Source organism: Odocoileus virginianus, chromosome 16 (genome assembly GCF_023699985.2).
Source record: "Odocoileus virginianus isolate 20LAN1187 ecotype Illinois chromosome 16, Ovbor_1.2, whole genome shotgun sequence".
NCBI lineage: Eukaryota > Metazoa > Chordata > Mammalia > Artiodactyla > Cervidae > Odocoileus > Odocoileus virginianus.
In genome coordinates this window covers 29,391,474-29,403,006 of record NC_069689.1, presented here as the reverse complement: position 1 = coordinate 29,403,006, position 11,533 = coordinate 29,391,474, and the positions used below count along the sequence as shown (strand labels likewise).

At 40.4% G+C, this 11,533-nt stretch overlaps 1 pseudogene; it reads right to left on the bottom strand.

Moving 5' to 3' along the window:
* Positions 1–10,594: 10,594 nt before the first annotated feature.
* Positions 10,595–11,232, bottom strand: LOC110137516 (non-histone chromosomal protein HMG-14 pseudogene; annotated as a pseudogene).
* Positions 11,233–11,533: the final 301 nt, after the last annotated feature.

Here is an 11,533-nt window from a genome sequence, read left to right as displayed (position 1 = left end):
CAGCTTGCAGAAATATTGCTATAGATACTAAGACCGTATCCTGCCTTGATACAGACGGCACATAATTGAATCATGTTCAATAGAAAGCCATTACAAAACCGAACTTATTTGCAATGCTAATGTGGGGAAGACAGCTGTCACAGGGAATTAAATATGATCATTCAGAGCTTGAATAAATGAGGTGTCCATTATCTTCTGGCTGTGTTGCAGGCTGCTTGAAGAACACAAATAAATGGTACTGTTGCAGTAACCAGCCCATGGTTTTGTTTTTTAGTCATAGAAATATGAGAGTGTTGGAGGCGGGGGTGGGGAGATAGACAGAAAAGAGCTTGGCAGATAAATACAGGTAAGTGGGCAAAGAGTTTATTTCCCTCTTCCCCTTCAGAAACCATGGATGCAAGGACATAATCAAAATTCTATTTTTGATGCCTGAAACAGATTTTAATTCTATTAAAGATTTTTTTTCTTAATCAAGATTCATCCCTTCTCCTTAAGACTCAAATCACAGCCAACTTACAAAGGAGGCTGAATGTGAAAGGGTAGAGTAGGGAGTAAACAAAGCTAATCCTTTTGTCCCTTCCCCAAGGCCTTCCTTCTCATCCAAATAGGATAATACAGATAACAGAACTTCTTCTTGGATAATCAATCTGCCAGTGAGCATAAAGGATAGTTGGATCAGTGTTAGTTTAAAAAATGCCATTAATTATCCAGTTAACAGAAAGGGAGGCTTCCTTTGATTGGATCTGACCAAGCTATCTACAAATGAGTTTTCTTATGTTAATCACATGGAGATAGTAAACTATCATCTTTTTGACACATTAAAGGTTAGAAACAATTGTTAAAAAAGCACTTTTAAGACCATTTTCAGCTAGAATATTTTATGCAGGTAATTCTGGAACGTGGGTTATCAGTCTGAAATTACATGACACTGGTTGAGAGGGAAAAGCCAGCATCCAGGGAACTGTGACTGTTGAGACCAGTTGGGCTTTCCTTATGACAGCTACTGGTCCAAAACGACCCCTTGGAAGTAAACAAGGTTTGGGGAAAGAGTCCAGTTCTTGGTTTTTGGTCTTTTCTGTAAACTATCAGTGACGTTAACAGTCATTGAAAAAAAAAAAAGGTAGTAAAAGAAATTAAAATGATTGTGTGGGTTCGTATTTGTTTTTATATAGCTAAGAAACCTAGCATTGGCTCTTTTGTGTCTCATGGTATGTGGATTGTTTATGCAGCATATAAATTCAATTCAAGAAAGTAGTGCTTTGTTAAGACAGGTTGGGAAATTTCAGGCATTGGGAAATATTTTAGAAATGGAATATGAATACTTAACTGGACTGCTATGTGGCTTCCCTCATAGCTCAGTTGGTAAAGAATCGGCCTGCATTGCAGGAGACCCCGGTTCAATTCCTGGGTCGGGAAGATCCCCTAGGCTACCCACTCCAGTATTCTTGGGCTTCCCTTGTGGCTCAGCTGGTAAAGAATCCGCCTGCGATTCAGGAGACCTGGGTTCCATCCCTGGGTTGGGAAGATCCCCTGGAGAAGGGAAAGGCTACCCACTCCAGTATTCTGGCCTGGAGAATTCCATGGACTATATAGTCCATGGGGTCGCAAAGAGTTGGACATGACTGAAGGAATTTCACTCATTCATGCATTTGAAGTGTGGCAGAGCTGTAAATAAGGATTATTTCCCGAGACTCACAATCTTAAGTCTTTTCTCACCAGGGCTTGTACATTTTGAGGTGGTTAAAAATCTATTCCTTTTGAGAGAAGACTGTTGGTGGAACATTTGTTTTGATGGGTAGAGGAAAAGAATGTGGCTTTGAGATTCTAAAAGAATTCTCTAGAACTTTGTCTTGGTAGGAACTTTATGGGCTCATGACACCTTAATGCCTATACTAGAAGAGTGTCTTCTATTGAATACAGAATTCATCCTATGTTCAGCATTTCTTACTTATTAGGTGCCTGAATAATTTAGTATGGGACTAAGTAGGTGTTCCAGCTGGATCCTTCAACTTTAATTTCTGAAAAAAAATTTCTATCTGATTGCAAATATCACACATGTTTATAATAAAAAATTCAAGCAGTAGAGAAATGTGTGCTGTAGTAAATGAAAGTCCACCTAAGTCCAGCCTTCCAGAGATAACTATGGACAGTCTCATGCATATCATTTCAGCATTTTTCCTGTGTATATACAAATCTTTATTCCCCCTGAAAGTTGTTTGTATAGTGTAATTCCACATGTTTTATTCACTTGGTTGTTATATCATAGCAGTTTTTTCATATCTGCAATATGGATCTACTTAATTTAAAAAACTGAATAATTTTGTGTTATATTTAATCATATTTATCATAATTTAATCCAGAGGTTGGCAAACTATGGCCCACAGGCCAAATCTTGTCCCCCTCCAATCCGTTCGTGTTTTATTGGAACATAGCCATCCTCATTTGTTTGTGTATTATCTGTGGCTACTTTACCCCTAAAAAGGCAGAGTTGTGTGGTTGCATATGAGACTGTATTGCTGAAAATCTGGAAGTATTTCCTATGTAGACCTTCACAGAAAAGGTTTGCTAACTTGTGATTTAACCGATCATCTGTTAGTTGGATGTATAGATTGTTTCTCATCTTGTGCCATAAAAAATAATGCTGTAAAAAATATATTTGTAAATCTGTCTTCGTGTATTCACTCTTTTCTTTAGGGTGAATTCTAATAAGAAGGACTGCAGAGTTATGCCTTAAATTTTATAGATTAATGATTGGGATCTAGTTAACAAGTTCTTATCCTAAGTGATGCCCTGTAAAAATGAATTAATTAATTTTTATTACAGTATAGTTGCTTTACAATGTTGTGTTAGATACTCCTGCAGAGCAAAATGAACCAACTGTACTTATAGATATATTCCCCGCCCCCTCACCCCTGTCATTGAGGACACCACAGTGTAAAACCCAATTCTTAGAGACGTAGTTGTTACAATCTGGCAGACCCGAATATACATTTTGGTTTTATAATTAGTAGCTGAGAGATTGCATAGATTCTTTTTCTTTTTTTTTTAGTATATATGTGGAACTTTAAAAAAATGTATTCTTTTTAATTGAAGGATAATTGCTTTACAGAAGTTTGTTGTTTTCTGTCAAACATCAACATGAGCACAAGCAACAGAAATCAATTCTGGCTAATTGAAGCAAAGAGATTTATTGGCTGTTGTACAGTGCAAGGTTAGCTCAGTAGAGCCAGGATGCTGAAGTTTTGCTCCTTTCAATACAGATCTGTCTTCAGAAGGGCTGCCCTTGACTGGCTCCTGAAAGAGAACTACTCTGAGTCCTTGGGAGATCCTGCCTGAAAAGAGTGTTTTTGTATTTCTGAGGCCTTGGGTCACGCTGTATCAGTTCAACCGGATAGTTAATGCCAACAACGTGACTTAGTGAATACCATTTCTGTTTGCCTGAAGACTTCGGCTGCATTGTATTACTTTGACCCTCTGTGGGTCTGCAGACTGAGTAGCTCAGGTCAGGTGTTGCACGCCTATATGACTGACCCTTGTAAAAACTCTAGACCAACGCCAATTTCCTTGGTGACCTTCCCTGGCTGGTACTGTCACCTGCACTGATAGGAGAATTAAGCATTGTCCATGCAACTCAACTGTGAGAAATTAAGGAGAGGTTGCCACTGTTTTCCCCTGGACTCCGCTCTGTGGGCCTCTTTGCCTTGCTGATTTTATTTAATCGATATCCTTTGCTGTAATAAACCATAACCATGACTATACCAGGCTTTCTGAGTTCTGTGAGTTCTTCTGGCAAATCCTTAAAACTGGGGGGTGGCCTTGGGGACCCCTGACTTGGATACATGTAATGAGTAGCTCATGTGTGTAGCATGTGTGTAATGAGAAGGCTAGAGAGTGAGGCTTAGTGTTAAGACAGAACCTGCACAAAAAGCATGGTTCACTATACTTGTCAGGCCAGGACCATTGGAATGATCAGTTCAGTTCAGTTGCTCAGTTGTGTCCAACTCTTTGCGACCCCATGAACTGCAGCACGCCAGGCCTCCCTGTCCATCACCAACTCCCGGGGTACACCCAGACCCATGTCCATTAAGTCGGTGATGCCATCCAACCATCTCATCCTCTGTTGTCCCCTTCTCCTCCTGCCCTCAATCTTTCCCAGCATTAGGGTCTTTTCAAATGAATCAGCTCTTTGCATCAGGTGGCCAAAGTATTGGAGTTTCAACTTCAGCATCAGTCCTTCCAGTGAACACCCAGGACTGATCTCCTTTAGGATGGACTGCTTGGATTTCTGTGCAGTCCAAGGGACTCTCAAGAGTCTTCTCCAACACCACAGTTCAAAAGCATCAATTCTTCTGCGCTCAGCTTTCTTTATAGTCCAACTCTCACATCCATACATGACTACTGGAAAAACCATAGCCTTGACTAGATGGACCTTTGTTGGCAAAGTAATGTCTCTGCTTTTTACTTTTTTTTTTCATTTATTTTTATTAGTTGGAGGCTAATTACTTTGCAATATTGTAGTGGTTTTTGCCATACATTGACATGAATCAGCCATGGATTTACATGTATTCCCCATCCTGATCCCCCCTCCCGCCGCCTCCTCCATCCCATGCCTCTGGGTCTTCCCAGTGCACCAAACCTGAGCACTTTTCTCATGAATCTAACCTGGGCTGGTGATCTGTTTCACCCTTGATAGTATACTTGTTTCAATGCTATTCTCTCAGAACATCCCACCCTCGCCTTCTCCCACAGAGTCCACAAGTCTGTTCTGTACATCTGTGTCTCTTTTTCTGTTTTGCATATAGGGTTATCTTTACCATCTTTTTAAATTCCATATATATGCGTTAGTATACTGTATTGGTCTTTATCTTTCTGGCTTACTTCGCTCTGTATAATGGGCTCCATTTTCATACATCTCATTAGAACTGATTCAAATGAATTCTTTTTAATGGCTGAGTAATATTCCATGGTGTATATATACCACAGCTTCTTTATCCATTAGTCTGCTGATGGGCATCTAGGTTGCTTCCATGTCCTGTCTATTATAAACAGTGCTGCGATGAACGCTGGGGTACACGTATCTCTTTCAGATCTGGTTTCCTCGGTGTGTATGCCCAGGAGCAGGATTGCTGGGTCATATGGCAGTTCTATTTCCAGTTTTTTAAGGAATCTCCACACTGTTCTCCATAGTGGCTGTACTAGTTTGCATTCCCACCAACAGTGTAAGAGGATTCCCTTTTCTCCACACCCTCTCCAGCATTTATTGCTTGTAGACTTTTGGATAGCAGTCATTCTGACTGGCGTGTAATGGTACCTCATTGAGGTTTTGATTTGCATTTCTCTGATAATGAGTGATGTTGAGCATCTTTTCAAGTGTTTGTTAGCTATCTGTATGTCTTCTTTGGAGAAATGTCTGTTTAGATCTTTGGCCCATTTTTTGAATGGGTCATTTATTTTTCTGGAATTGAGCTGCAGGAGTTGCTTGTATATTTTTGAGATTAATCCTTTGTTTCTTCATTTGCTATTATTTTCTCCCAATCTGAGGGCTATCTTTTCACCTTGCTTATAGTTTCCTTTGTTGTGCAAAAGCTTTTAAGTTTCATTAGGTCCCATTTGTTTATTTTTGCTTTGATTTCCAATATTCTGGGAGGTGGGTCATAGAGGATCTTGCTGTGACCTATGTCGGAGAGTGTTTTGCCTATGTTCTCCTCTAGGAGTTTTATAGTTTCTGGTCTTACATTTAGATCTTTAATCCATTTTGAGTTTATTTTTGTGTATGGTTTTAGAAAGTGTCCTAGTTTCATTCTTTTACAAGTGGTTGACCAGTTTTCCCAGCAGCACTTGTTAAAGAGGTTGTCTTTTTTCCATCGTATATTCTTGCCTCCTTTGTTGAAGATACGGTGTCCGTAGGTATGTGGATTTATCTCTGGGCTTTCTATTTTGTTCCATTGATCTCTATTTCTGTCTTTGTGCCAGTACCATACTGTCTTGATGACTGTGGCTTTGTAGTAGAGCCTGAAGTCAGGCAGGTTGATTCCTCCAGTTCCATTCTTCTTTCTCAAGATTGCTTTGGCTAGTCGAGTGTCTCTGCTTTTTAATATGCTGTCTAGGTTGGTCCTAACTTTCCTTCCAAGGAGTAAGCATCTTTTAATTTCATGGCTGCAATCACCATCTGTAGTGATTTTGGAGCCCAGAAAAATAAAGTTAGCCATTGTTTCCACTGTTTCCCCATCTGTTTGCCATGAAGTGATGGGACTAGATGCCATGATCTTAGTTTTCTGAATGTTGAGCTCTAAGCCAACTTTTCCACTGTCCTCTTTCACTTTGATCAAGAGGCTGTTTAGTTCTTCTTCCCTTTCTGCCATAAGGGGGGTTTGCATATCTGAGGTTATTGATATTTCTCCTGGAAATCTTGATTCCAGCTTGTGCTTCCTCCAGCCCAGCATTTCTCGTGATGTACTCTGCATATAAGTTAAATAAGCAGGGTGACAATATACAGCCTGGATGTATTCCTTTCCCTATTTGGAACCAGTCTGTTGTTCCATGTCCAGTTCTAACTGTTGCTTCCTGACCTGCATACAGGTTTCTCAAGAGGCAGGTCAGGGTGTCTGGTATTCCCATCTCTTTCAGAATTTTCCACAGTTTATTGTGATCCACAATAATGGATCAGGGAATCCATTGGAATGATCAGGGTCTACCATTTCTGTGTTTTTGGCACCCTACTAAAGAGTAATGTTCCAGGAGAATTCTAGCTTAGGGCATGTGCTGCCCGTCCTGTCTTGCTGTAATGGTGATGTGAGGAAGGATCTGAGTTTGTAAAAGTCTTAAGACTTTGACTGCTGTTGTGGGAAAATAGTGTACATATCTAAGTCAGCAAACCCTTATTATTTATTATCTACTGTTCTCAGCACTGGGAATATGCTGAAGAATAAGAAAATGTCCTTGCCCTCAGGGTGCTTACATTCTGCAAGAGGTAAGTCTTCAGAATGGTATTGATGTGTATTTATGAAGCAGTCATGGATGCTGGATAGCCAAAAAAATAGCAACTGTCCACTTCAGTGTTTAGAGGACTCAACCTTTCTAAGTTTGTTTTCTGTAAAATGGATATAAGAATGTTTAGACTGTTGTAGCGATCCTATGAGCTGATCTTTATGCTTGGCACACAGAAAACACTCAGTAAGTGGTTTTTAAAAAATTATTAATTTTTGGTTGTGTTGGGGCTTCATTGCCGCACATGGGCTTTCTCTGGTTGCAGAGAATAGGGGCTGCTCTCTAGATGTGGTGCCTGGGCTTCTCATTGCGGTGGATTCTCTTGTTGCAGAGCATAGGCTCTAGGGTACATGGGCTCAGTAGTTTTGGCACACAAGCTTAGTAGTTGTGGCTTGCAGACCCTACTGGATAGCGCTCGGGCTTAGTAGTTGTGGCACGCAGGCTTAATTGCTCCTTGGCGTGTATAATCTTCCCGGACCAGTGATAGAACCCATATCCCCTGCACTGGCAGATGGATTCTTATTCCCTGTACCACCAGGGAAGTCCTGAATGGTGCTTATTGTTGTGTCTAAGAGTGGGAGTTTTGAATTTTGAAGTCAAGCTGCCAGGGTTCAAATTCCACCTGCTCATTAGTTCTTGATCTTATGCAAGTTATTGAATTTCTCTGAGTAGTAAGTTTTCATATATGTGCAATCTAGCAGATGCATGGGGCTTGCACTTGGTTTAGTGCCCTACTGCTGCTGCCTTGAAATTATTGATTATTTTTGAACACAGGGTCCTGCGTTTTCATTTTGCACAGAGCCCTGCAATTATCTAGTTGGTCCTATTGCTGAACTTTGATGTCCTCATGCAAAATGGAGATAATAATACATACCGTGTTATTTCTCAACAGTCTCATTTTAAACTCTTGGTTTCAAAGTTTTTATCCTTTACATTTGTCTCCTTTTCAGATATAATATCACATTGTACTCATATGAGTCCATTTCATTTGTTTTATAGAAAGAAAGCCAACTCAATTTCCTACGGGAAAGTGAAATCTTAGTAAGTTCAAAGCATACACAGTCTCACGCTTTGCAGTGATGACTCATGCACTGAATGTTTCAACATCTTTCATAGATGACCCAGCATTTTTATATGAGGATATTGTTGCATTTAAAACTGAAGATATTAGAAAATGTAGAATGATTCATTAACTTGTATAATAGGAATATAGTCAGCCCTTGAAGATTGGTACTTTGATGTAGAGCGGGTATGAAAGCAAACTTCAGTCCTGTTAAATGCCCTCTTAGAACTAATTCTTGCAATTTAGGTGCCTGTGGTCTAGGACAGAGAGAAATAAAGAACCTGTCCCACTGTACTGGAGAAAATAAATTTGAATGAAAGATTGGAAAGGAATAAACCATTTCTGAGTGCTTCAAGCACAATAGCATAGTTGTCTTTTTAAACAGAGTACTTGTATTTAATTTTCACCCATCAACAGGTAGGAAGAGAAGTGAAGAAAAGTGAAAATAGCTTTATGGATCAACAGAGGCCTATTGAGGCAGTAAGAAGTTTGACGTAAGCATATGTTCAAATCCTAGCAATTTAAAAATTTTCATATTTGGATTTCTATCCTCAACACTAGAAAACTAAGTGTTGGGTGTGAAATCCAATACCATTTGGAGTCTCAGCCAAGTGACTCCAAAAGCTTGGAGGCATCTCAATACGCCACTAAGGGTGGGGGTGTGTGTGGTGTGTGTGTGCATCTGTGTGTGTGCATCTATGTGTGCATGTGGTGTGTGTGTTTAGGTGGTAAGTGCTTGAGAATGCCTCAGCATTTGCTTCTCTTGGTGTTTCTGTGAAGGCCTTTGTGCAAATGGACCAGGAGATTACAATTTGGCAAACAGGGTCTGTTTCACTTCAGAGAGAAACTGAATTTGAAACTTAGAAAAAAAAACTTCAAAAAACTTATTTAAAAACTATCAGTGGAAGCATAGTCTGTAAATAAATAAATAAATGAAAACATTGAGTTAAAAAATGAAATAACTAAAATTGCATTGGTTGAAAAAGTATTCCTCCTACCTTGATGACTATGTGACTAGGGATGAAGACAGAGAACACACACCGCCAACATAGGCAGGCTCCGCATGCCCGGGCGTGAGTGGGTGGTGAGTGTGAAAATGGTGGATCCTCCTTCAATGAAGGGCTTTCAATTTTGCAGTTAATAGAATGTCTGCTTTATTTTGCACCTAATTTAAGCTCAGAATGCTCCCCTTACTTGAACAAACAAGAGGAAACAAGCAGTTGGCATGGGGTTCAGGGATGGGAGTGTGAGAAGAACTTGAGGTTTTAAAATTCATTGTTCATTAGTTCATGTTTGTGGGCTAAAAGCTCCTCTTTGGACCTCAAAGGTCAATGGTGTATTAATGCTCTATTATCACAATTATTATAAATAGCTATGTTTTGCCACTTTGACTATGCCACTTTGTAAAATTACTTCTGAAAATAGTTTTTCTTCTGTCTCCACCCCCACCGTGACCCCCTGCCAGAATGGCAGAAGGGAATTAATGGTGTTGAATCATGAAGGGAACCGGGAGGTTACAGTGGAGGGTGGGGACACAGGCCGCACACACTGCGTGTATTGGGGAAGGGTTGAGCCAAGAGTGAGACAACATCAGTGGTTTCATTTCCTGCCATGGGAAAGTGATTGGATTTCAATTTGGAAGGTTGAATCTGAGATGCAGTTGTACTGCTGTGGAATGTGAGTGACAGAACTTTTTTGTGTGTTCATGTAAGGTACGTGTATGTTAGATTATTTTTTCAAGGGTTCCAGAGATAACGACGTAACTTGAATCTGTGCTCTAGAGTCGGTCAGAGTGTTAGAAAGAATTCCAGCTGGATTCTACAGTTTATAGAGGGACTCAGGCTGGTAGAATAGCGTTTGTTGTTCATTTGCCAAGTCGTGTGCTTTTGAACTATGGTGTTGAAGACTCTTGAGAGTCCCTTGGACTGCAAGGAGATCCAATCAGTCCATCCTAAAGGAGATCAGTCCTGGGTGTTCCTTGGAAGGACTGATGTTGAAGCTGGAACTCCAATACTTTGGCCACCTGATGCGAAGAGCTGACTCATTTTTATTTATTTATTTATTTTCTTTTATAACTGAGATTTTATTGGTTGTTTTGAGGATCACTACACAGACATTTCAATTTGTACACAATTCTTCACAAACATACCAGAAATCTAAAATATCATGTAGTTGTGATTCCAGTGTAGAGTTATTCCAGTGACTTTCCAGCTTAAAATTTGGAGCAAACTTTCCTTAACAGGATATCAAGTACCAATATCTTCAAATATTGATATGTTGTTACATCATAAGTCCCACTGATTCACAATTTAATATCATATATACTACATACCCAAACTGTCAATTGTTCACAGCACGTTAACCAAGTTACTAGGAAAATTGGACTACCACGACCAAAGATGTTATAGTATAGTGCACAAAATTCTGACCAGGAAAGCCAAGATCAAAAAGTGGTTTGCTGTAGGAAATAATTCTACCAAAACAATATGGGAAGAGAAGTAATTTAAAGTGTTCAAGACATTAAATGCACAACTGACTCCAAACTGCCATTTAGTATGCTTTTGTATTATAGGATATAAAAACTACCCCCCATCTATGGAATGTTAAGCTGACACCCAAGACAATCAAAGCCTCCCATATCCAATATCCCACTATTTTCTGGTTGTACCAAAAAATAAACAACCAGCAAATGATTTCACCTCTTAAAAAAAAAAGCATTTACACTTAAAAAATGGGATGAGGTGGGATTCCCTCCTTTTTAAAAATGTTTCTAGAGCTACTAAAAAACTTGCATTTACAAAATAGTTGATAAAAATATTCCTCTGGATTGTACAAGAAGGGAAAAGGGACCACTGACAGGACTGAGTGTGTGGTTATTCATCAGACTTGGCTTCTTTCTCTTCTGCTTCATCAGAGGCTGGGCTCTCCTCGTTTTTAGTCTCCCCATTTTCTGCAGGCAAGTCTTCTTTAGTCTCTTGGTTGGCCACTTCCGTCTGTTTTCCCTTTGCTCCTCTTTTCCCTTTTGTTTGCACTTTTTTGTCTGAAGATTTATCCTTTCCCGCCGCCTTTTTTGGCTTCGTTTCCACTTTTGCAGGAGCAGGTTTAGCTGACAACCTCGCCGATCTCCTCTTGGGGTCCTCCTTCGCCGCCCCCTCGGCGGAGCTGCCCTTCCTCTTGGGCATCGTGGCGGCGGGGCGGGCGAGAGCCGGGTGCCTGAGGGCCGCGGCGCGCCGAGAGCCTTCTCGAAGCCGAGTAGCTTGACCGCTGCCGCTCCTCCCGCCCTGACTCATTTTAAAAGACCCTGATTCTGGGAAAGATTGAAGGAAGGAGGAGAAGGGGACGACAGAGGATGAGATGGTTGAATGGCATCACTGACTCAATGGAGATGAGTTTTGAGTAGACTCCAGGAGTTGGTGATGGACAGGGAGGCCTGGCGTGCTGTGGTCCATGGGGTCTCGAAAAGTTGGACACAAATAGCATTAA